This window comes from Mustela putorius, unplaced genomic scaffold (assembly GCF_011764305.1).
Source record: "Mustela putorius furo isolate JIRA1106 unplaced genomic scaffold, ASM1176430v1.1 tig00000577_pilon_pilon_pilon, whole genome shotgun sequence".
NCBI lineage: Eukaryota > Metazoa > Chordata > Mammalia > Carnivora > Mustelidae > Mustela > Mustela putorius.
Window position 1 is genome coordinate 6,673,707 of NW_025421421.1, and position 27,074 is coordinate 6,700,780.

The 27,074-nt window shown below is 43.2% G+C and overlaps 1 protein-coding gene across 1 annotated transcript in view; it reads left to right on the forward strand.

The window, feature by feature from the left end:
* Positions 1 to 472: 472 nt before the first annotated feature.
* PAPSS2 (3'-phosphoadenosine 5'-phosphosulfate synthase 2) overlaps positions 473 to 27,074 on the forward strand; it is a 117,150-nt gene continuing 90,548 nt past the window's right edge. The window contains exon 1 of the mRNA XM_013062244.2: positions 473 to 538. The gene's annotated coding sequence lies outside the window, so the exon portion shown is untranslated. The remainder of the gene's footprint in view (positions 539 to 27,074) is intronic.

Sequence of the window (27,074 nt, forward strand, 5' to 3'; positions counted from 1 at the left end):
CATGGAATGGAGAAGGTCATGGGTCAGAATGCACATCTGGCATGGTCGAGTCATTGGTAGAAGGCCAGGAGCCCTCTTGTCCCTTGCATCCTCAAGGAAATGGGAGAGGTCAAAGGACCTGACATCACAGGAAGGAAGGGAGCAGCCCTCTTCTGTCCTCCGGAGACTTAAACAAGGATACCAGGCTGTCTTCTCTGATAAACTTAGGTCTGTTTTAATAGAAGTAGACTATGAATCCAGTCTTTTTTATAAAAGAATATGGTTTCTGGGGTTTTTGTAAGCTAATTTTTTTGAGGTATAATACATATAAAATGTAAGATTTGCCATTGTAGCCATCTGTGATTGTGCACTACGGTGACATGAATCACATTCATGATGTGTGCACCCACCACCATTAACTGTTCCAGAATTTTTTATCGACTCCTGCAGAAGCTCTATACCACTAAGTGATAATTCCTTCTCTCCTTTTCTCCACAGCACCTGGTCACCCCGAACCTACCTTCTGCCTCTATGAATGTGTCTCTTCTAGATATTCCAGGTAAGTGATATCATGCAATATTTTCCGTTTTATGTCTTGTTTGTTTCACCTCGCTTTATGTTGTCAAGGTCCATTCATGTTAGAGCATATGTGAGGACTTTCTTCCTTTTTATGCTTAATAGCATCACGTTGCATGTGTATACTACATTTTGTGTTTACCCATTTATCTGTCATTGGACACTTGGGTTGCTTTGAAATCTTGACTGTTATGAATAGGACTGCTGTGAACATTGGCATATGAGTGTTTGAGGCCCTGTTTTCAATTCTTTGGGGTATATACCTAGGAGTGGATTTGATAGGTCGTATGGCAATTCTATGTTTAACTCTTTGAGGAACAACCTAACTCTTTTCCTCAATAGCTGCACTAATTTCACATTCCCACCAGCAATGTACAAGGGCTTCCATCTCTCCACCTCCTCGCTGACACTTGTTATTTTCCATGTTTGGATTATATTCCAGTTGTTGTGAAATGTTTTCTCATTTTGGCTTCAATGAGCATTTCACTAATGATGGATGATGGGGCATCTTTTCATATGCTTTGGATAATTTGTTTGTCTTCTTGGGAAAAATGTTTGTCCATTTTTTAATTGGATTGTTGAGTTCTAAGAGCTCTTTATATATTCTAGATATTAAATCCTTATCAGATATATGACCTACATATATTCCATGGGTGTCTTTTCACTCTCTTGATAATGTAGTCTGTTTTTTAAGCAATATCTTCAGTTATTTTTTTTTTAAGATTTTATTTATTTATTTGACAGAGAGAGATCACAAGTAGGCAGAGAGGCAGGCAGAAAGAGGGTGGGAAGCAGACTCCCTGCTGAGCAGAGAGCCCGACTCGGGGCTCGATCCCAGGATCCTGAGATCATGACCCGAGCTGAAGGCAGAGGCTTAACCCACTGAGCCACCCAGGAACCCCCAGTTCTTCTTTTTTTTTTTTTTTTTTAGATTTTCTTTTTTTAAAGTGACCTCTACACCCAACATGGGGCTGCAGCATCTCTAATTTTTAATGGAAGGAGGAAGCCATAATAGGGAATGAAGAAAAATGCAAGGAAGAGATCATGGGCATAAAATGGAAACAAGCAGTGGGAGGAAGAGTAAACGCACACCTCCATGGAACAACTATCACCTTCCCCAGAGCCACAGACTTCTAAGAGCATTTGAAGCCCTCTCCACTTCATCTTATCTGGTTTGCTGGAAATGAAGGATAGAAGTGTAGAGCCCATATTTCAAGAGTCATACATACCTGTGCTAGAATCTCAGATCAGTCACCCAGTAGCTGCGGACCTGGGAGGAGGTATCTGGTCTGTGTGAACTTCAGTTTCTTCAACCATTCAGTGAGATAATATAAAGAAAGCGTTTAGGAGCGCCTGGGTGGCTCAGTGGGTTAAAGCTTCTGCCTTCTGCTTAGGTCATGATCTCAGGGTCCTGGGATTGAGCCCCACATCAGGCTCTCTGCTCAGCAGGGAGCCTGATCCCCACCCCCACCCCCGCCTGCCTCTCGGCCTACTTGTGATCTCTGTCTGTCAAATAAATAAATTTTTTTAAATCTTAAAAAAAAAAAAAAAATAGAAAGCATTCAGTGTACCTGGCACACAGTAGGAACTCAGTAAGGGGTAGCTTTGAATATCATTATTGTGCTACATCAACATCTAGCCCTGAGTCTTTCTGGCACCCTCTTAGCTCTCCATGTGACCTAGAAGTCTGCAACCTATCTGCTACAGGACAGCTCCCTTGAACATCTCCCTTCTCTGTTGGTCATTGACGTCGCTCACCTTATCAGGTGGGAACTTTAGTCCTTACCTTTAAAGCACCTACATGTATTTTCATATCTTGGTATCCCTGTATGTTCTGCTTATTACTTTCAGAGGGATGTGAGGGTTGGGGGGGCAGTCTGTTTGCTGTCTTTCTTTTGGTACATTTTCCCAGATTCCCTAAAGAACGGAAAAGGGTGGAGTCCTGCATACTTTGCTTTGTTACCTGTAGGATTTGGCTCCTAATTTAAATGAAGGCATTGAGCATCAATGGGCTTGGCAGCGTTCTGTATAGAATTCAGATTATGAATGAGGAACAGATGTGCAAAAATTGACAACAAGGCAGAAAATAATTAGTACCATGAAAATGACACAAGCAAAATATTACAGGTTTATGCAAGGAAATATTTACTTACGGTCAAAGGATTCATAAAAGGCTTCATGGAAGGGGTGTCTGTCTGGCTCAGTTGGTAGAGCATGTGATTGTTGATCTTGGGGTTGAGTTTGAGCCCCATACCAAGTGGTGAGATTACTTAAAAATAAAATCTTAAAAAAAAAATCAGGGCACCTGGGTGGCTCAGTGGTTTAGGCCTCTGCCTTCAGCTCAGGTCATGATCCCAGGGTCCTGGGATTGAGCCCTGCATCAGACTCTCTGCTCAGTGGGGAGCCTGCTTTCCCCCCCACCTGCCTCTCTGCCTACTTGTGATCTCTCTCTGTGTTAAATAAACAAATAAAGTCTTAAAAAAAAAAAAAGTCTTCGTAGAAAAGGAAGAAGTTGAAAGACTAAGTTTTTAGATTTAATGAGAGGATACAAGATTAGTGCTCCAGGTACACGGAAGAATAACAGCACAGACACAAAGGTCGAGTGTTACACATGTTTTCTTATTTAATCTACTAATCAGCCTATTAGCAGGGGCCTCTGCACTATGCCCATCCCTGGGATCCAGACATGTTTATGTTTGCCTGGCCTGTTAGGTGGCCCTTAAGAGTCACTTGTTTACTCACTCACTCTTCAGTAATAAATAGGCTTGTTGGAGTACAGCCCAATGTGCTGCTTTTCATGTCTTCCCTTTGAGTGTGCACCCGACCTCATGACTTACCTCTAAGAAGAACGTGGCAGAAATAATGGGATGTCACAGCAAGATTCAGTTATAGAAAGACTGCGACTTCAGTCTTGGACACTTTCCCTCTCTTAGTCTCTCTCTCGGATTTCTCACTCTGGGGAATGTCAGCTCCATGTTGCATGCAGCCCCATGGAGAGGCCCACATGGCAATATCTGTGGCCAACAACCAACAAGACCCTGTGGCTCATCATCAAGCCTGAGTGAGGTTAGAACATACCGCAGGTGAGAAGCTCCACCAGACACCTTGACTGTAGCCTGGGCCAAAGGCATTCATGACGTACAGAAAGTTAGGAGAAAATAAAAGATTTTTTCTTAACTTTTAAGTTGCTAAGGTTTGGAGTCATGTGTTACACAGCACGTTATGCAGACTTTGTTGAAAGTTTAAATTTAACTAGTATCTTTATCTCCAAACAAAAAAAGATAAGACACTTAGCTTCTTTTACTTTTCTCCACACTTCTCTCAACTTTCATGTTACTACTCCCTAAAATTTTGGCTCCAGCTTGTTTTTAAACACATAATTTTAAAAATATATTATTTATTTTTATTCGCATCAACGATTTTTTAAAATATTTTATTTATTTATTTGACAAAGAGCTCAAGTAGGCAGAGAGGCAGAGCGGGAAAGGGAAGCAGGCGCGCCACTGAGCAGAGAGCCCGATGCGGGGCTTGATCTCAGGACCCTGAGATCATGACCTGAGCCGAAAGCAGAGGCCTAACCCACTGAGCCACCCAGGTGCCCCACGCATCAACAATTTTTAATAATTTATTTGCTCATGGTAGCTTTCTGCAATCTTTCTTAAGATTCACTTTTTTTTCTTGCTGAAGTACACCCTAATTTAGTTCTTTCAGAGACAATCTTTTGATAGTAAACTTTTTAAGTATTTGTAGGTCTGAAAATGTTTTTATTTTGCCTTTACTCTTGGATGATAATTTGGGTAGAAAGAGAATTCTGGGTCCCAAATTACTTTTACACATTGAGTCCTGCCTTCAGTGTTGCTGATAATCTCATTCTCATTTCTTCTAGATATTATGTCTTCTTCCCCTGGTAGTTTTTAGAGTGTTCACCTTATTTCTGATATACTGGAATTTTACATGATATGTTCATGAGTGTGTTCTTTAGAGGTTCTGCTGTACGCTTCATGGAAATATTCCAATGGAGGACTCATTTTTTCCCTTCAGTTTTGGGATGTTCTTGCTAGTATGTATGTTTTCGACACCCTCTTCACTATTCCTTCGACTCTGCTTCTGATACTCTTACTAAATATATATATCAAAGCATCTGGATGTGTTGTCATGTTCTTCTTAAACTTTTCCTTAAGATTTTCCCTCTCTTTATCTCCTCAGGCTGCATTCTGGTAGATATACTTTGACCTTGGGGTTCATTCATTCCCTCTGTAGCAGTGAAGACCCACCAGGAAGCTCCTGTATTGGGTATTTTCTTCCCATAGCTGTGTCTTTCATTTTAATATTTCTAGTTGATTCTAATTCTAGCACATTCTTGTTTCAAACTCTCTTTTGTTTTATGGCTTTTTATTCCCACCTAAACTTATTTCTTTGAGGAGTTTGAGAATATCGTCCTTGGGGAGCTCACCCTCCACCCAGCACTCATAGGTACTGAACAATACATGTTTATGAATGGATCAAATTGAAATAAATGTTCCAAGAGCTAGAAGCTTCTCTGGGAAGGAGAACCAAGAACACTCCTCTCTCTTTCTGCTTTCCATCTTCTCAAAGGACACCACATGAGGATGAAATGGAGATGTTTCTAAAATGCATCTTACACACTCAGAGATTGATACAGGAAATTATATTCCTCTGGAGAGGTGCTGGGAAGTCACTTCCCTTTTTCCTCCCCTTCAAGCCTTAATATAGAAAGCCCAGAGGACATATCACTCAGGAACTGTTCGTCATGATCAAAAGTTTGTGAGGAAGTATCATCGCAAAGCAGACCAAGACAACAGACCTATAAACTCACAGTGGCCAAGACTCTCGGCCTCCACTGGGTAACAATCGGAAGCTTAACTCAATCGTGGCACAAACTAGTAACAAGAAGTGAGAGCTCTGTCTTTAGCATTTGAAACCTGAGATCAGTAATCGGGTTAATGTTGTAATTTGGATTTAGAGGAGATTTTAGCCTAACAATTCTAGTTTGAAACTTGAGCTTTGCTGGGAGGGCTGGGGATGAGTAATTCAAGTTTCTTTGGGCCACATTGAGAAACCTTGAGAACAGCTTGATTGCTGTTCAATATGGAACAAAACAAAATATAAAACAGCTGGTTCTGAAGGTGGGGTGGACTTTTAAGCCTATGAAATGTGGAAGCATCCTATTAGAAGCCAGTGTCACCAAATATAATGTTGCTCTGATAATTTCATATTGCTAATTATGCTTTCCATTTCTTCTTATACCCCCAAGTGATATTTGACCCCATGAGGTTTGTTTTCCTTCGGGGTGGATTTGTTCCTTCTTTCCGAGATACAATGGTTTGAAATGATCGTTGATAAACAGGGACTTTGACAACCCGATAATACCACGGAGCAAAGGGAAAGCCACCAGACCGTTCTGTCTGCTTCGAGTTTCATAGGTCACATACTGTTTGAGGACCCCTTCCTGCAGCACTTTCCAGAGTCATATGTTCTGCCCACCATGGATCAGCAGGTGTTAAATGACAGTCCTAGTTTGTTTGTTTACTTGTGTGTGTCCTTGGGAGGAATTGTCTAACAAGACGTCAGGGCAGGAGAAAGTAAACTTATCAAGAAGCCCAGACCTTCCTCTGTGCCATCACCAAAGTCACTTACAAGCTCTGTTTGCTGGAAAACCTGTTTTACAAGTAGATTTTCATTGTGTTTTGGTGAAACCTTTTGTGCCAAATGAATCGGCAAAAAGGTTTTCTAGATCTGGTTAGCCCTCCACTTTAAAGCCGCTAATGCTGTTCCAAAATGACGTTTTGTTAGAGAAGTGCTTGGGCAGTAAACATGATGGATACAGGTTAAATTCCGTTGTAGTTTCCATCTGTGTGAGTGAGTGAATCTAATGTGAGTACATAACGTGGTTGTCGTTGGTGTGAGTGAACCGCTGTGCTGTACAAACCTTACACACCAGGTGAGAGCACAGCTTTTCAAAACTGTATTTTGAAACCTGAGCACGTCAGATATACTCGCTCCCTCAGCCTCTGCTTCTACCCTGTGAAATGAATGGCTTCATTAAAACCTAGTTCTTTCCAAATCTAACAAATCGCCTTGTCATACACGGGCTCTACATAGTTAGTCCATTTTAAAATCTTCTAAGAAGTGATCCTCCAGCTTTCTGAGTATCTTGGACATGGGGTGTTTTCACGGTTTGCCTCCCCTTCCAGAAAGAAATCCAACATTTGTTGAGAACCTACCGCGAGCCCAACACTGCACTGTCCTTAGATATGTTCTCTTATTTCAACTCTGTAACAGCCTCCATGCCGTAGCTGTCATGTCCCCATTTTACAGATGAGAACACCACGGATAGAGAAATTGAGTGAGATTCCCAAGGCCAGTAAGTGGAAGACCAGGAATTTAAGCCCAAGTTATCTGGTGTTCTTCCCACGGGGGTACCCTGTGGGAAGGAGGAACCTGGAGGGACAGGCCCACCAGCTGGCAGTGGGGGGCAGATCGGTGCCTCCTGGCTTGGAGCTCATGGCACAAATCCCTCCCTGAGGAACAGCTCATGGGCAGGCCCGCCCGCCTGCCCAGGCGCAGGCTTTCCTCTCAGTTTTCGCTTCTTGTATAAGAGTGTTCACGTCGGGGTTTCAGGAGCCAAGGCTGGGGGCCAGCACGTCGCTCAGGCACTCTCTTTAAACCAGTAGCAACCTGGCAGCTGTATTTTCCAAGTCTGGCCAGACAGATCCTTCTGTTTGGCTTTGTTACTTGCAAGGGAGCCTCCCGCCCTTTCACAGACTCGGTGCTGGGTGGAAAGCTACATTTATAGAGTGTTCTGGATAATGAGGTCAGGCAAACACTTGGAGAGACAGCTCACAGAGTACAGGGACACCACTGTCTTTTTCCAGGGTGATCTGGAAAAAGAAATTGGATGCTGGACCAGACAACGTCTGCGGTTCCCTCCGAATTGGTGCAGCGCGCCAGTGCCTGGCTAGAAGGGGACGCAGCTGAAGGAAGCACTGTAACAGCATTATTCTCGAAGGTGGTATTTTTAGTGCATAGTGTGTAAGGTGTGACCCTCTTCTGTGGGGCGACACAGAATGGAAACTTGCTTCATGCCAAATTGCCACCGCATTAAGAACTGAACTGAAGTATTAAGATACCTTCAGAGAACTTTCCAGCAGAGATCCTCAGATTTGTTTTTATTTTAATCAGACATACAGACTTACCAGGGGAAATTAAAATAAGGTAAGATCTGGTATGTCGGTACCTCTTGCTGATTTTCTCCCATCGGTTTCCCTAAGGTTTTTTTTTCTTGACTGTCCTCCTAACCACATCAAGGCACTGATCTCTAACCTTTGTTGACTTTGTCTCTCTTCACTACAAACCCTTGGGCACTGATCTCCAGTATATGTATATTTACGTAGGAATTCTAGCCCTTTACTGTAGTACTGACATTCTCTGCACAATGTTAAACAGGCCAAAATTAAATTTTAAAGGATAAAATAAATAAAGATCAAACTTTTTTTTTTCATTTGAAGACCTAATCAGCTTTATGCAAAATTCATGAATCAGGCAGCATCCCGTCTAGTGAGTAGAAAGAGCTCCAGGGAGCTGTACAAAATGCACTTTTGTAGGCAGATGGGGACAGGAAAAGGAAGTTTCTTAACAAGGAGGGGGCGGTGCTTGGATGGCTCAGATGGTTGAACGTCTGCCTACAGCCCAGGTCATGGTCCCAGGGGCCTGGGATCGAGCCCCACATTGGTTCCCTACTCAGTGGGGAGCCTGCTTCTTCCTTTCCCGTTGCCATTCCGTCCGCCTGTACTCTCTGGCTCTCAACTAAATAAATAAAATCTTAAACAAAAACAAAAAACGAAGAGAGGATTCTTCCAGGCAGGGTCTTCCTTTGGATGAAGGGTAGGGTCCACCACACAGACTCCCTCACTAATACAGATCAGACGGTTCCAGAGTCCCTGGTGACAAGTCCCATTTCCGGGACCTGGCTGAAATTGGGGTTAGATAGTCTTAGTTTGCCGATGTGGGGCTCGGCACGAGTGACCTCATCTTGGGCCAATGTGCCCTTAGCACCGCCCTCCACTACTGCTCTGTGGTTCTCTTGGCCTCTGTTGAACCTTCGTGTGGTATTCATGGGTCGTGACATTTTGTGCTTGATTCCAAGACACAAGCCATGACTTTGGATTCAGTTCTGAAAGCAGTCTCTCTCTTCATTCCTCTTCCGACATTCCGGTCTTCGGGAGATCATTTGCTTGGTGATTAGTGGCTATAAACATGCCTTTAAAGTTTTTGACAGAAACACATCAGGGAGATAAGTTATAACTGTCTTAAACAGGATAATTCCTCATGTCCAGAGTGGCCTTTGGGGCCACCGTCCCCCCTTGACCTAAACCAAGTAAGTTGAAGATCCTATTGAAGGAGTCACTCTTTTTTTTTTTTTTAAAGATTTATTTATTTATTTGACAGAGAGATCGCAGGTAGGCAGAGAGGCAGGCAGAGGGGGTTGGGGAAGCAGGCCCCCTGCTGAGCAGAGAGCCGGATGTGGGGCTCGATCCCAGGACCCTCAGATCATGACCTGAGCCGAAGGCGAGGCTTAACCCACTGAGCCACCCAGGCACCCCAGGAGTCACCCTTTTAAAGGCAAGTAGCTTGCTCAGGTATTTCTGGTCGTTGAATTTCAGCCTCCCCAGAAAATTTTCTCCAGCTACAGCAGTGGTGTTGGCCACAGCACTGAGCCTCCTAGCTCAGCTACCCTATTATCGAGATCAACTTTGGCCAGAGAGTCTAGGACTTTTTTTGAGAAACTGTTGCTTTAACAACAGATTCTGTGGTATTCTTAGGAGAGGTTCCTGATTATTTCACACTTAGTCCTAAACAGGGCAGTAGGGCCCCTGCCAAAGGAAGGGAATCCTGAATCAGGAGTGCCTCTTGGCCATTCCCATTTGAATCTGTGGCTCAAGACTGGGTAAGTGATAGCCAGTAAAATTTTAGGAGGCCAGTAAAATTTTAGGAGTCTGTAGACCACACAGGCAGTTTTGTTCTGGTTTATCTTTCCTCGGTCCCGGTTTTTTGCTAAAAGCCAAGACGCAAAGTTCCCCTTGGGTTGAACCGGCCGACATCAACAGTTGGAAGGGCAGACTGAGGGCTCCACACTGACGGATCAGGAACAGCACACGGCCACCGACAACGCCCACGCAGATCTGCAGGCAGCTTGAAGGTCTGCTCAGAACCCTGGGAATTGTGGTCCGAAAGGCTGAGGGCGTGGCTCTGGACTAAGTCCTCCGCCGACTCAGCTGGGCTCCAGATTATAGGTGGATTACATCAGCCTGCCCTGCCCCTCATGGGAAAGTCAATTTCCCATGAAATTGTCAATGACTTTGTGGAAAAGTCAACCAGGAGCTCAGGGCAAAGAGAACAGAGCTCAGAACCGAGAGGAACTTACCCATGATGCCCAGAAACATTGAGAAAGACAGAGAACTCAAAGAGGGGTTCACAGGTCCTAGGCCTGTGTTTCTCATTGTCCCCAGATACCATCAGAATTTCACTTTGGATCCCACCACTGCCACCAAATCTGTTAAAAAACAAAATTCAACCAAGTAACTTTGAAGGTCTAATTGGCTTTATTCAATGACTCATGAATCACGCAGCACCCCATCTAGCAGATAGAAAGGCACTCCCAGGTTAAACTATTTTAAAATTACTTTTAAACTGGGTTTTATTTCATAACAGTACAAAAACTACTGCTTTTGCTAGAGAGAACAATATGATTATTTAAATATACTTCTTTCTCTTTAAGAAAACAGGATTTGGAACTATGATACTGCAGTACAGAATTTGGGGCTAGTTCAGTTTATTACAATACTTTTTTTTAAAGTTTTATTTAATGAAATAATCTTTATACACAACATGGAGCTGGAACTTATGGCCCCAAGATCAGGAGTCTTATGCTCTACCGACTGAGCCAGCCAAGCACCCCATACTTGTCTCCTTTTAATCTTTCTTTCCATTAAGATATAATTCACATACTGTAAAATTTGCCCTATTTAAAGTGTACAATTTAGCTGTTTTCAGGACATTCACAAATTGATGTAACCATCACCACTATGTAATTTGAGGATATTTTCATCACCTCTGAAAAACCTCATACTTATTAGCAGTCACTGCCCTACACCCTCCTTCCCCAGCTGGTGCAACCACCAATCTGTCTTCCATCTCGGTGGATTTGCTGATTCTGGACATTTCATGCAAATGGAATCAGGCAATATGTGGCTTTTTGTGCCTGTCTTCTTTCCCTTGCCGTGACATTTTCAAGGTCCATCCACGTTATATCACATGTCAGTACTATGTTCCTTTTCATGGCCAAATAATATTCTGTTGTATGGATATCCCACCTTTTCTTTATCTCTTTTTTCAGTTTCTGGCTGTTTGAGTTTTTCCCCCTTCTTGGCTGTTAGGAATAACATTGCTATGAACATTTGTGTACGAGCTTTTGTGTGGACATTTGTTTTCATTCCTCCTGGTTAGTATGTGCCTAAGCTTGGAATTGCCGGGTTGTACGCTAACTTTGTGTTTAATCATGCAAAGGCTATTTGCTGAAGTGGCTGCAGCACTTTATGATCCTGCCAGCAGCGTTACAGGGGTTCCAATGTCTCCATAGCCCCAGCAGCCCTGGTTACTGCCCATCTTTTATGAAAGCCATCTTCATGCCTGTGAACGGTATCCTACTGTAGTTCTGACTTCCGTTTCCCTAATCACTAAAGTTTTTGAGTATCTCTTCATGGTCCTGTTGGTCTTCTTTGGAGAAATTTCTCTTCAAATCATTTGTCCATGTTCATAATGAGTTATTTATCTTTTTATTGTTGAGTAATAAGTATTCTTTGTATATTCTGAACACTAGACCCTTATCAGATATATGATTTACAAAAAATTGTTTTTTCATCCTGTGGGTTATGCTTTTCACTTCTGATAGTGGTCTTTGAAGCACAAAAGATTATTTTGAGGAAGTCATTTTATCTATTGTTTTTTGGAGGTTGCTTGTACTTTTGGTATCATATCTAATAAAACGTTGCCTAATCCAAGGTTGTGAAGCTTTATATCTGTGTTTTCTTCAAAAAGTTTTATAGTTTTAGTTCTCATGTGTAAGTCTTTTATCCGTTTTGCGTGAATTTTTGTGCACAGCCTGCGGTAGGAGTCCAGCTTCATTCTTTGAATGTGAATAGTCAGTTATTCCAGCATATTCATGGGAAATACTATTCTCGTCCCTGTTGAATAATGATGGTACTTTCTCAATTCTGTTCCACTGATCTGTACATTCTAGTACTTGCTTTTTTTGTTTTTGTTTTCAGAGACAGAGAGACAGAGAGAGAGAGAGAAAAAGTTCATGTGTGCAACAGGGGTGGGGGGTAGGGTGGGGAGCAGAGAGATAGATAATCTCAAGCAGGCTCCATGGCCAGCACGGAGCCCAGCACAGGGCTTGATCTTATGACCCCAAGATCATGACCTAAGCTGAAATGAGGAGTCTGAGGCTTAACTGACTAAACCATTCAGGCATCCCCCAGTACTTGGTTTTTAATGTATGTCACAGCTGAAAAGTTAACTCACAAAGATTTTAGATCAAATGGAAAAAAAATGCATCATTGGCTGCTTTTACTAAGCATTTCCTATCATATCCACCAATTAACCAAATGTTTGGCTAAAGATCTAGCTAGTGAGTTTCCATCTTTTCTGATGTCTGTGAAGTGATCTTGCAAAGATGTTGCAAAGGTGTTGCATTTTTTTCCGTTTTAACATCTAGATACAAAATTCATTAAAACTCTTAATTTGGAGAATTTTTTAAATGGGTTAACAAATTCTTTTTCTGTGTGTTCAAAAATGCAACTATGAGAGTTTTTAGTAAGTTCTTGTTACACTTTTGTAATTTTAGCAACAAAAACTGCAGGATAAAAAAACATTTTGAAGGATTTATTTTTAAATGGATCTTACCATAGCTGATGTTTGTTACCTTAAGGAGAATATAATTTCTTTCTTCGTGTCATTCCAATTTTAGTATATGTGCTGCCAGAGCATGTAATTTCTTTCTTAAAAGCTGTACTAGGAAGTATCAGAAAAGTCTCATTAATTCTATTGTTATTCACTTGTGATTACATTACTAGTATCCTCTTCAACCTATGTATGGTTTCTTTGCAGCAAGTATTTTTAAGCTACATGTCTGTATTGGGAGAGTTATGTTAATTAAGACTTAATAATATAATCTGTTGATTTTTTTTTAAATGTCATTAATTACTTCATTTGCTGTCCTTTCTTTCTACATTTTTAGGGGTAATTCTAATATTTAAGTTGGATGCTATTCATTTTTTACTTCAGGGGGTTCCCCAAACCCGGCTCAGATTAATGATTTGCCAGAAGGACTCACAGAACTTACTGAAAGCTCAGTGGTTAAGTTTTCTCTACAAGGAAAGGAGACAGTTTAAAATCAGCCAAAGGAACAGACACATAGGGCTGAGTTGTGGCGTGGCAAATGCAAAGCTTTCCTTGTCCTCTCCCCGGGGGCCGGCAGGTGTTACCCTCCAGGCATCGATGTGGGACAATCCCCAGGGGGCTTTGCTGACCAGAGAAGCTCTTCTGAGCCTGTGCTCAGAGTTGTTGTTGTCATTGTTGGTTTCAAATTTTAAGAAGTTGAAGATGTACGATGCGTTTGATTTATTAAGTGTCCAGAATTCGTACCGTGGCTCCTTTCTGTGGACATCATGTATGGATTGATGATTGCTGGCGTGGCTGAACACAGTATTCAGGTGGACCCAAACTGTGTAAGCCAAAGCCCCCATGCACAGGTTCTGTGCAACAACAGGAGTAAAGCTTGGGATTAAGTCTTGCAATTTTCTCATTTCTGAAAACCTCCGTTTAGCCACTGACTCCAGCCAAAGTTTCCCTGGCGCAGGTCCCACTTTCCCCAGTGGGTAAAAGGTCTCTTGAATTCTTAACTACTCTCAGTTGGAGGGCTGCACTCTCTTTTGTAGGCCTGATCAATAAGGAAAGTGGATCTTGGTCAGGAAAGCCAGTCCCCCTCAAACTCTTCTCAGCTTGCTTTCTCCTGCGCCCACTCCCTGACCCCTCAGTTTGAGGGATTCCCTCCTCTGGTTCTGTTCCATAGAACTTTCTTGCTGGGTTAGAGCACTTACCACATTCTGTTCTTCTTGTTTATTCACTCCTTACTAGCCCCTGAGTTCCTACCTTACTCATCTTTGTATCCCTAGCACAGCCTAAATGAGTAATAACTACTGTACGGAAGGGACTGGAGCTTTGAAACACAGAAGACCGGCAGGAGAATAAAAATGACACAGTCGGTACAAATTTTGAATCGACCTAATCGTTGGTGTTTCTGTAAGACTTTAAGCTCGGGGCACCTGGCTGGCTCAGTCAGTGGAACATGAGACTCTTGATTTCGGGGCTGTGAGTTCAAGCCCCAGGTTAGGTATAGAGATTACTTAAAAATAAAATCTTAAAATCTTAAAAAAAGAAAGGAAGGAAGAGAGAAAGAAATTTTAGAAAGAATTTAAAGAAAGAATTTAGGCTCAAAGATAACATAGAGAGATTATCTTTAAATGTGTGACACAGTTTACAGAAATATTTTAGAAGAGGCAGCCAGTGGATTGTGCAAATTCTTGAGGTTCAATCATAATTTGTGCAATCCATGTCTAAAAAAAACAAAAGACTTTATTTGAGAGGGAGAGAGAGGGAGCACAGGAGCAGGGGGAGGGGCAGAGGCAGAGGGAGAAGCAGACTCCCTGCTGAGCAGGGAGCCCCACACTTGGGGGCTCCATTCCGGGACCCTGAGGTCATGACCTGAGCTGAAGGCAGATGCTTAACTGACTGAGCCACCCAGGCGCCCCTTGTTTAGGAATTTAGAAGGTACTGATTAAATAGTGTCTGACTACATTTTCAGTTTGAACATGTCATTTTGACTAATGTATTTGATTCTTAAATTTGCACAAAGACAGTGACACAAAGACAGGATTTCAATTGCATGCAGTGTTTTCTAAAAGGAAACGGATGCACCTGCCCCACTGTGGAGAGAAAAACTCCCGAGAACTTCTGTATTGTAAGCACCTGACTTTAAGTTCTTGATTGGAAAGGCTCCATTTCAAAGGAATCCATCACAAGCAGGAGACCCAGCTTCTACTGAAACAGCGAGATAAGCAGCCGTGTTGCCCAATCTATGAAGTTCCCCTTTGAGAAAGCCCCTGGGTACCCACATAGGTGACCACTTGGTGACTCATCCTCTCCCTTCCTGGACCCTCATTGCTGCTCTAATGCTTTAAATTAGTCAATAGAGGGTAAACTTGTGAAGTTTCAGGCACCCACACTCAAATCCTAATAAAATGAGGCCTTGGGGCGCCTGGGTGGCTCAGTGGGTTAAGCCGCTGCCTTTGGCTCAGGTCATGATCTCAGGGTCCTGGGATCGGGCTCCACGTTGGGCTCCCTGCTTGGCAGGAAGTCTGCTTCTCCTTCTGTGTCTCCCCTCCGCTGGTGCTCACTTGTGCTCTCTCTTATTGTGCCGAATAAATAAAATAATTGTGCCAAATTAATAAAATCTTAAAAAAAAAAAAAAGGAGTGCCAGGTAAATGCTCCCTTCCTCTTCCTGTACCTGTGACCTTGCTGTGTAGCCTCTGAGTGTGCGTGCCAGGTTCCCCTCAAGCTTTGTAATAAGCCTTGTTCTTCAAGATTCCGTGATGGTTTTGCTGAGGTGTGTCTTCCAATCACTGTAAGAACGTAGAGAGCAAAATGAGTCTCTCACATCAAGCAGGGGCCAGGGTCAAGCAGGGATGTGAGCAGTTAAGGTACCACGGCTAGTCGACATCACGGGACTGGCGTCAGCTGACACCCCGAACTAATCAGGAGCAGAAGCAGAGGAGGTCTGCAGGGACCCCAAACCAGTGAAATCCCCTTAAGAAGGGGAAGACTTTGGCAGCTGTCTGACTCTTCAGCCATGACCCCTCTATCTGACCCCTCCGCGTAAGAAGCCAGGTGTAATCACCTGCTGAATGCCCTTGAGTTCAAAATCCTGAACCTGCTTGATAATCTTCATTTCACTTTGCTTTATGACTGAAACCAGCTGAGGTTGTGGAAAGACACAACTCATAGGTGCACCTTCAGAGCTGGCTGTGATAAAGGACCACAGGGCCAGCCTGACCACAACACTGGCCCCAGTGGTGTTGGGGGAAAACACCTGTAGGGCTTGCCTTGCATAAATATGGCCCTCCTGAGGGCCTCATGTATTTCTAGGCAAGAACATCACCATGGGTAGACTGAGCAGTCATAACGATTTTTTTTTTTAAGATTTTATTTATTTGTCAGAGAGAGATCACAAGTAGATGGAGAGGCAGGCAGAGAAGAGAGAGAGAGAGAGAGAGAGAGAGGGAAGCAGGCTCCCTGCCGAGCAGAGAACCCGATGCGGGACTCGATCCCAAGACCCTGAAATCATGACCTGAGCCGAGGCAGCGGCTTAACCCACTGAGCCACCCAGGCGCCCCAGACACAACGATTTTAAGTAACTTCGGATGGAATGCTTCCAGAAGAAGCAAGTGCAAAGGATTTCCTAGAGACAGCGCCCTCAAGTTCAAGCCTCAGGCAGTTCTCACAGAGCCGCACAACAAATCTGGGCTCAGAAAAACAAGCAAGCAAACAAACAAAAACCCACAAAGAATATTCAAGAAAGTAAGTCACCATGAATGAGAGGCAGCAGAAACTACAAATCATAAAAGTAACCCCAAGAAGACTTCAGCTAGCAGGATGTGGCTGGTTTGTTTTGTTTTGTTTTGATTTTATTTTTTTAAGATTTTATTTATTTATTTGAGAGAGAGAGAGAGAGCTGAAGCATGGGGAGAGGGAGAAGTAGTCACCGCACTGAGCAGGGAGACCTACGCCAAGGCTCATCTCCGGACCCTGAGACCATGACCGGAGCCAAAGGCAGATGCTTAATGACTGAGCCACCCGGATGCCCCGAGGTGGCTGTTTTGAGTCAGGCATCCTAAGGTACTTTTTTTTTTTTTTTTAAATTCAGGTAGCCAACATATAGTACATCATTAGTTTCAGACGTAGTGCTCAATAATTTATCAATTTCATGTAACACCCAGTTCTCATCACATCACATGCCGTCCTTAATGCCTATCACCCAGTTACCCCATCCCCTATTCACCTCCCCTCCAGCAACCCTCAGTTAGTTTCCTAGAGTTTAGAGTCTCTCATGGTTTTTCTCCCTCTCTATTGACTTTCCATTCTGTTTTCCCTAAGGTACTTTTTAAAGAGAACTATACCAATTAAATTTACTCTAAATACATATATTAAAATTCTAAGAATAACCACCCAAATAATAGAAATTGAATATATATGCTCCAAACTGTTAAGGGGCAGGAAAATGGAATGGAAAAAAAAAAAAAAACACTTTAATCAATCCAAAAGAAGACAAGAAAGGAGAAGGAAAATATGAAAAAAGCAATGCAAATAGATGACCATCTACTATGCAAATGAGAAGAGGGCAAAAATAAATCCAAATAAATCAGTAATCAAAATAAGAAAGGTCAATGACATGAACTTTTCAGTTAAATGTCATGGACTCTTTGGCTGTATAAAGAATTAAATCCAGATATGTGCTGTTGTCAAAAGACGTAACAGAAATAGAAGAATAGAGAAAGGTAGAAAATAAAATTCTGGAGGATATATAAGCAGGTAAAGAAAGGAGGGGGGAATGGATTACACAGGTGTTCAGGGGTGCATCTGTTGTGATGAGCCCTGGGTGATATACAGACATGCTGAGTCACACCGGACTCTAACATCACACTGTATGTTAACTAACTGGAATTTAAATAATAACTTAAAAACAAACCAACCAGGTAAATACTAAGCAAGAGATAGCTGGTGCAGCTGTGTAAATCAGAGTCAAAACAGATTAGAATTTTAAAACCTTGCCAGTAAGTTATCACTGAACGATAAAAGGTGTATTCACCAGAAGAGTATAATTCTAAATGTATGGTACCTAATAACATAAGTAAACCTTCAAAGTATATTGGGTAGAAGCAAAATGAAAAGGAGGAATAGCTGTATCTACCATTATTGTGGGAAATCTTAATACATTATTTTCTCAATAATTGCTAGATCAGATGAACCTTTCTAAGGCTATAGAGGTATTGTCAGCAAGCTCTCACCACTAGTCAAATGTAGAACACTCGATTCAGCAACCAGAGGAGATACTGTTTTCTTGAACACAGGAGCGCTGTGCAGTAAGGAATTTGACCTTGCCAAAGAGTGGTCAGGCTTTTCCCCTTGACTTCTGGGGGCTAACGTATGTTGTACGTCATGGGGGTATCCGTGTTTAGGCTAGATGTGACTGGCCACACCCACTGATCTTCGGTTAGGGGTCAGTCATGCCAGAACGACCAATCATGTGATACAGAGTGGGGGACTTTGGGTCACACAGTATAGAATATTGGATTCAACCATGTGGGCAATTAATCTATCAACCAGTCATTTGTATGTAACGAAGCCCTAACGAAAATCCTGATTATTGAGGCTCAGATGAGCTTCTCTGTTTGGCTATACCCTGTGTGCACTGTCACAAATCAGTGCTGGGGGGTCTTGTGTCCTGACCCTATAAGAGAAGACAATTGGAAGCTTTACCTCAAAACAAAAAATAAAGACTGTTCCCCTCTCATATATTAGGAATTTTAAAATAACTTTAGTAAATAGCTTATGGATTGATATAGATCTAAATGGGGAATTTTAGTTTTGTATCTGTGTGTTAAAAAGGAAAAAAAAGGGGGCGCCTGGGTGGCTCAGTGGGTTAAGCCTCTGCCTTCAGCTCAGGTCCTGGGATGGAGCCCCACATCTGGGCTCTCTGCTCAGCAGGGAGCCTGCTTCCCCCTCTCTCTCTGCCTCCCTCTCTGCCTACTTGTGATCTCTCTCTCTCTGTGTCAAATAAATAAATAAAATCTTTTAAAAAAATGAAAAAAAAAATGCAGCATCGTACTTTTGGTTTGCAAGATCATTTCACAGACATCAGAAAAGGTGGAAACTCACCAGCTAGGTCTTTAACCCAAACATTTGCATTATTGATGGATGTGATGGGAAATGCTTAGTAAATGGAGCCAATGATGTGGGTTTTTTGTTTCATTTTGTTTTGTTTTTTTGCCATTTGACCTAAGAATCTCGGTAAGTTATCTTTGTAGCTGTGACATACATTCAAAACCAAGTACTGGGGCATACAGATCAATGGAATAGAATCGAGAGTCTAAAAATAACCCATACATTTATGGCCTATTGATTTTTGACAAAGGTACCATAACAATTCAACAGAGCCAAGAATTACAATTTTAGCAAATGTGCTGGGACAAGAGACTGTTCTGATTCAAAAACTGAAATCAAACTCCTACCACATGGTACGTGCAAAAATGAACTCAAAGTGGATCAAAGACCTCAACAAAAGAGCTAAAAATGCTAAAGCACGGATAGAAATCTTCACCAGCTGGGAGTAGGCGATGCTGTTTTGGGTAGGATCCCCCAAGTGCAAACAACCCAGAGAAAGGACCGTGGAATCGGAACTTTGAATCGCGTGTCCCTCTGGATCTGGTGTTGTGTCCTCCCTTTGACTCTGTGTTACCATTCTTAAAATGAAAGTCAACTACCGAAGGAGTTACTGTAAGAATGCAAGGAGATATGGTTCTAAAGCATTCGGTATGGTGCTGCATGCCACAGACACGCAGTAATGGCCATCATCGTGAGTATTACAAGGATAAGGCTGACCAAGAATCAAAGTATACTAAGGCTTCATCTAATTATGAAACCCTGGGATCAATTTGAAGAGCTCGGTAATTGGTAGATAACTGATCACAACGCAGTGTCATTCTTGTCTGTAGATACGTAAATTCTGTCCTTTTAGTGGTTCCGTTGACTTCCTGCTCCTGCCCAAGGGGCAAGCAGTTTGCCTCTTTTTGCATATTATTTTTTGATATTCCTGATCTCTAAGCGGGAACACTTTGTTGTATACTTTAAGTGGTTAAATTGTATGGTATGTGAATTTTATCTCAATCAAGCCGTTAGAAAAAAAAAAATTTTTTTTTAAGTGCCCCAGTGCTATTTAGCACAATTCTGTGAAAGAACCCGGGTAGGAACATTTCAGACCACTCTTCTGGAGCTAGAGGTGGGCCATAAGCCCCTGGGAGGAACCCCTTGGTATGGATCCCAGGGCTCCTAGGGGCATCTGGTTGACCCCACAGGCATGGGGCAGAAGACCAGAGAACACTTCACAGCACATGGGAGAAAACAGATACAAGGTCAAGTGGATGGCAGTCAAGGTCCCAGACCGAAAGGGACTTACAGAATTCCAAGGAAGGCACTTCAAATGTGGGGGCCCTCGGGGGCAGGGCTGGGGTAGAGGCCCCTTCGGCCAAGGGCCCTTTACCACCAAGAAGATATTTCTTTCACAAATGCTTGCCTTCCGTGTTGAGTTCTATGAATATATCTAATTAAATTGGAAAGCTGAGTACAGCAGAAATAGAATGAAATTTTTAAAGTCCGAGCTACAAAATCCTTATCTTCTCCAATCCTTTGGGTTGTTAACCTCTAGACAGCTTTCACACTTTGAGGGGCCTTTCCCATTTCCAAACCCTGTTCCTAGAATCTTTTCTACCCTCCACAGATCACATTCTCCTAGAAGATATCCTTCGTGGCACGTCTTATTTCCATTTCCAGGAGGTGTTTTACATCTGCATTGCAAAACAGCAGCCCTGTCCTGCTTCCTTTCCAGCCGAGGGTAAATGTTATTTTCCCCAACAAGCCACCTGGATGCCTTCCAACCCCCAAGGCCTGTGCATCAGTCTCTATGGAAACCCTTTTCCTTTCCAGACAAGCTTGTCTCCTCCAGTAGGAAATGGATTTTGCAATCTTTTGCCCTAATTCAAGTTGCCCCCCTCCAACTCCTCTCCAGAGCTGCAATTCTAGCAAGAAGGTGGAGGAAACCATTTCTGGCCGGTCAAGCTCATCTCCGCACATCCACGCTGGACTCCTATCCCCCACTCGCCACCTTGCTGCCTTTGGTCCTATTCCTGCCTGCACCTGGAATTCCCTCACCCAGTTTAATCACAAGGCCGAGGTAAAGAACCACCTTTTCCAAAGCATGGTGTGGTTGTTTGCTGCAGAAGAGCCTAAGAAAAGAAGCACAAAGTTAGCTACTTTGGCCACTGTACCAGGCCGGCAGGGAGAAGTCCAAAGCAACCCATCTTTGTACCCAGCCAGCAGCTGATTTCTAGTAGCAGGCTACTCAAAATTATATATATATATATTTTTTTTTTAAAGGGCCCAAATTATACTTCTTTTTTTTTTTTTTTAAAGGCACAAATTTTGTGTTTTGCAAATTCCTGCAGGTAGAACTCATAAGGCCTTGTGCATTTTGGGCTCGTGGGCCTCCTACCATCATAAAGGCTTTTCATGGGCCCTGTAGTTTTCCTTCCTTTCTTTTTTTGGGGGGTGTGTGCCAGATGGAAAAAAAAAAAAGAAAGAAAAATTTTCTTTGATTCTAAGTTTATTTTTCTCTTCTGCTTTTAAAAGAAATGAAAACCGTTTGGCCTCTGAAAGTACTGTCATTTCAGGAACGGTTCCTAATGGAGATTCAGCCCTCAGACCGCATCTCATAATTCTCATGATGTAGCATAAAGGGGGTAGTTTGGTGGAGTGGGTCACAGGAGCTATCCTGGTGCCAGGCTGTCCGGGTGCGAATCCTGTCTGCCATTTCTAGCGGTGTGGCTGCAGAGCAGCTCTCTAATGTCTTTGTGACTCAGTTTCCTCATTGGTAAAATAGTTCGTCAGGTCATGGGTACAGTTCAAGGGGCTAATTTGTGCCAAGACCAAAGACTGACACACAGCACTGTTTAAGTGTTAGCTATTATCATTATTAATTATTGCCAATGTTAGGTACCTAGGCAATACATAGTGAATGAAACGATGAATATTCTTCTTAAGCCAAGGTACTATTTTCAGCAAAATCAAACCACCTTAAAGGGATTTTAAACCTGGACATAATTATTTCTTTTTTTGAGAAAGAGGGAAAAATCCCCAGACCCCCCGAGAATGTTCTTCTGATGCTGACCCCAAACCATGGCCCCTGCCATTTCCATCCTATCTGTGAGTCCTGCTTCTGTGTCCTTGAAGCTACTTAGAACAAGGCTATTCTTTTTCAGACAAGCTTCCAAGTATTTTTAGTTAGAGGTCATGTATCCGTTTATCTTCTGTATTCCAAGGTCGTATCCATACGTTTTCATCAATGCTCAAGGGCCCATGACTCACAGACTCCTGGCAAAGCTGGTCTTTCTCCTCAGGGCACAGACGAATTCCACTCTTGTTGCACGACCCCCCAGCGTGCCGTTCTCTGACCAGGCAGGGAAGCCTGGTACCCTCCCCGCCTTTAGTCTGGCCCCTTTCTACATTCATACAAATAGAGGTTGAGAAGATTCGAGATGTTTTGTCAGTTTCATTATACCATTGGTTGGTTGATACTAAATCAGTGACCAAGTCCGTTCTCTCTTTTTTTTTTAAATATATATATATATATTTTTATTTATTTGACAGACAGAGATCACAAGTAGACAGACAGGCAGGCAGAGAGAGGGGAGGGGGAGAAGCAGACCCCCTGCTGAGCAGAGAGCCCGATGCGGGGCTCGATCCCAGGACCCTGGGATCATGACCCGAGCCGAAGGCAGAGGCTTTAACCCACTGAGCCACCCAGGCGTACAAAATCATGAGGCCAGGCTTTCTTCGTCCTTCACTTCTACAGTTGGTTTTATAAACCTGAATGGAGGACTTTCCATTTGATGACTACTTCAGATCTTACCTCTTACAGCCCAGTGTCTTAGCCTAGTAAATCATGGTTTTCTTTGGGCAGTCACATTAGTTCTTCCAAATTTTTATCACCTAAAACTTGGTGAGCATACTTTGTCTGGTTTTATCTAAGTCGTTTATATACATCTCCCCCGGGCAAGGTCAGACCATTCACCTAAGGGATTGCCTTTGGGTTGACATATTTTTTGGATAAAGTTACCCAGCCAGTTTTGAATCCTACCTGCCATCATTCACCTCTAACATGAGCAGGAAATACTTTGTAACAGGCCAGTTCACATGACATTTAATTTGTCTGGCACAACAGTTTGCAGACTAGGATGTCCTTCAGAATCACCTTTCCAGGGGCACCTGGGTGGCTCCGTTGGTTAGGGGTCTGACTCTCGGTTTCAGCTCAGGTGGTGGTCTCAGGGTTGTGGGATCAAGCCCTGTGTCAGCTCCACGCTCAGGGCAGAGTCTGCTTGGGATTCCCTCTCTCCCTCTCCCTCTGCCCCTTCCCCGACTTGTACTGCCCTCTCCTCAAATAAATAAATACACCTTTAAAGAAAAAATACAGATTCCTGGGGGCACCTGGCTGGCTCAGTTAGTAGAACGTGTGACTCTTGGTCCAGCCCCATGTTGGATGTAGAGATTACTTAAAAATAAAATCTTTTAAAATATAATACAGATTGACATAGAGACTCTATGTCAATAGGTTCTAAGTTCTGATAATTAGTCATTTTTAAAAAATACCCCCAAGTCATTCTGCTCTGGCTAGTACCTGGGGACCACATGCTCTTGCTAATCAAACTGTAGTCTGTAGATCAGAGGTAGCAGCCGGCCCAGGGGGATAGTTGGAGAGGCAGAACCTCCACTCCTACCCGAGACAGGCCAGCTCGGTCAGCATCTAAAGATCACCAGCTGATTTGTAGGCCCATGAAAGTAAAGGAACATATCTAAGCCATTCCTAGAAGTTAGCTGAGTAATTATAATGACTCAAGAAGGAGACGGAAGAGGAGAAGGAAGGAGGAGAGTAGTTCTGTCCCCTCCACTTATTAGAAATTTGGAATTGGACACATTATTTCACCTCAATCCCTTCATCTACCTCAAAAGGGCTTTTAAGTTTTAATGAGTTTATGCCTGTGAATCACTGAGCACATTCCCTACCCCCAGGTGTGTCTGTTCTGGGTTGAATTGTGTCCTCCGCAAATATATCGAGGTCCTCCCCATTGGTATCTGTGAATGGGACCTTATCTGGAAAAGGGGTCTTTGCAGATGTGATCGAGCTAACATGAGGTCATTAGGGTGGCTCTAATCCGATATGGCCAGTGTCCTTATAAGAACAGGAGGACGCCCTGTGAGAATGCACAGGGAGAGTGCCACGTGGTGAGGCAGAGACTGGAGTAGCAAGGTGAGAAATACCAAAGATTGACAGCCACCCCTGAAGTACAAAGAGGCAAGGAAGGATGCCCCTATAGTTTTCGGAGGAAACACAGCCTTGCCGATTTCAGACCGCTAGCCTTCAGAACTGTAAGACACTAAATTTCTGTGTTGTAAGACCCCTAGTTTGTGGTTCTTTGTCACCACAGTTTAGCAGCTGGACAAGGCTCTCTTGGTTCATCTTGTCCCAAGATCTCGCCAAGGCAAGCCACTCTATAGCCTTTTCAAAACCGTTTCATCGTCAGTTGTATGCTGGAGGTTCATTTTCTGGAGTCATGCTGAGGGAAGGGTTGCACCCAACTCATAGGTTGCTATGTGTGTTGGCAAAGTGTGAGGGGAAAACCTAAACATGTTTATTTAGTCCTTTTTTTTTTTTCTTTTTAAGTGAAAGCCTTATTCATGTTTCCTTGAAGCACACTGTAATGCTCAATTTCCCGTCAGCCTCAGCCTCCGGAATCTCTGTAAGCACAGCACGGAACCCCTCACTGCCAGCAAACCAAAAGGCTCTGTTTCAAGCTAAGGTTCTTTGCATACACCTCCCCACCCCCTGAGAATGAATCCCTCTTGGCCTAGAAAGGCTTGGGATCCAGAACAGAATGGCTAATGTATTAACAGAATGAAGAAGAATAATTCAATGCAATCCTACTGGATTATGCCAATTTCCATAAGTTCAGTGCCTGAAAAAGACTATTCCATGAACATTTAATTGGTGACATACAGGTCCGAGGCCCAGAGCTGTTGGTGAGGGGAAGCTCCTGAGACGTGGTCCTGCCTTCAAGGAGCTCACAGCACATGGAGGTTCCAACACCTTACAGGCAACTGTAACCTCAGCCAGGGGGAGGGGAGATTTGCTTCAACAAGCCCAGAAAGCTTGGCAGAGAGAGTGGGCATAGAAGCCTTGGAAATTGGGGGGGTTTCAACAGTAGAGATGGGGGAGAATGTCGTCTTAGGAAAGGGAACAGTGTGGGTCAAGGCACATGTGCTCATGCGTGTAGTCCCCACAGTGAACCATGGCTTGACAGCGTCAGGTGCATAGGGACAAGTGACGAGGATGAAAAGGCTCAAGATATGGCTTCTATCTTAAGGGACTCGAATGCCTCTATAAGGAACTGTAGTCAGGAGGCAGTAGGGAGCCATGAAGAGCTCTAGGCAGGATGTGGCATGATTTGGTTTGTGCTTGGGGTCAGTGACTCTGGGTGCAGATGGTGTAATGGATGGATTTAAAACAGAAAAGGTGGAGGAGCCCTCCTCAGGTTTCTGCTTGTCTTCTGAATCCCTTACCACATAGACTTGATTACACAGGAACAGGTACAGGTTGTTTGTCCACATGCTTCTTTCTTAGAAGGTGGTCTGCTCGTCTCAGGGAACCACTCCCTCACCCCGTCATTACGAAGATCATCTCTACAATTATAACACGAGCAGCTTCTTGTCTGCGGCTGACTCAAGCGTTTATCCCTTTCTGAAGGGTAAAGTGCGTGCTTAAAACATTTACCCATTTGGGTTAAAATTGAAATGTGAGCTTTATTTTACAATAGGTGAACTCTTGGGGTGCCTGGGTGGTTCAGTCGGGTAAGCATCCAGCTCTTGTTTTGTTGGGCTCAGGTCATGATCTCAGGATCCTGGGATCAGGCCCCGTGTCGGGCTCCGTACTCATCTGGGGGGTCTGCTTGAAATTCTCTCTCTTTCTCCCTCTGCCCCTCCCCCTGCTCGTGTGCACACACACTTTCTCTAAAATAAATAAATAAATCTTTAAAATAAAATAAGATAAACCATGTGAACTTTTTGATCTGGCAATTCCATGGATCAAAATTTGCCATAAGGAAATAATCAGGGTGGCCACAAAGACTGATCTGTAGTTGCATATAGTAATAGAAAATTGCAAGCAGCCTAAGCATCCAAGAGAAGACTGGGCAAATAAGTTATGTAGCCTATTAAATGCTTTTTTGAAGACTATCTAATAATATGGGTAAATGTTGTAATGTACTGTTGAGTTTAAGAAGCAGATTACAAAGCAGTATGATTCCATTTTTGTTAAAAAAAAAATTAAAGAATTCATGGGGAAAGATTGGAAGGGTATTGACCAAGATTGTAACAACAGTGGCTATCTTTAGTTGATGAGTAAGGATTATGAGTGATTTTTATTTTATTCTTTGGTCTTTCTTATAATTTTTTAAGTTTTCTACAATGAAAATGTATAATTTTGGTTACCAGGAAGAAATGCTATTTACAAATTGCTCTTACTCTTGAGGGGTGGAGTAACATTCAGGACTGTTCTTAGCTACTTTGCCTCCCTTGGGTGAGTCTGGTCTCCCTTTGAATGAGAGGCTTAGTTCAGATCATCTCTAAGATCCTTTAAACCATAAGCTGTCTTACCACATTGTCTATGCCTTTCGTGTTCTCCCAGAGCCAGGTGCAGACCTTGTCCGAGCATCCATCACAAGGCTACGTGTCTGCCTCTCCCCAGCCGTTCAGCCGTACAGCCCTTCAGGAGCTCCTTCAGCCTCTGTCTATGAGGGGCAGTCTGGTTTCAAGTGACATACATTACTCAAACTGACTTGAGCAAACAAAGGAAATTATTATTAGGTCCCAGCCCTAGAAGATCTATTTTGTTGTAGCTGGATTTAATATCCAGATGACAGCACCCAGGCTCTGTCTCTTTCCGCTCTCCTTCTGTTCCTGTTGGCCTCTTTGTCAGCTCCCGGCAGCCTTGAGCTCACATGCTCACAGCTGTAGCCTCAATGGAGCGGGGAGATCTTCATCCTCTCTGCAGTTCTGCAGAAGTTCCAGATCGCTTTTCTTTGAGTCCAATGCACTTCCCTGTGGCCAGGGTCTTCGGATATACCAGGAACCCCCTGTAGCTGTGGTTGGTGGTGGTCAAGATGGGATAGGGTGCAAAGGCTAGCCCCTGCTGAAGAAACCACATGAACAAAGAACAGATTCCCAAAGATGCTATCACTAGGTAAGAGGAAATGAATTCTAGGCTAGAAAGGTGCCTGGCATCAAGTGGGTGAGGACTCAGTACAGCCTGTGGGATGGAGGAGGGACCAAAGTAAGCTGTTGATTTTCTTCCCCGCAGATAAACAATCATCTTACCTGATTCCGATCAGCCAGGTGCACTCCAGACTGTTGTTTTCTGTGGCTATTCATTCTGGCTCTGATCATTTTTTTTTTTTAATAATTGGCTTAATCTTAGCTACTAATAGAAATTTGAACC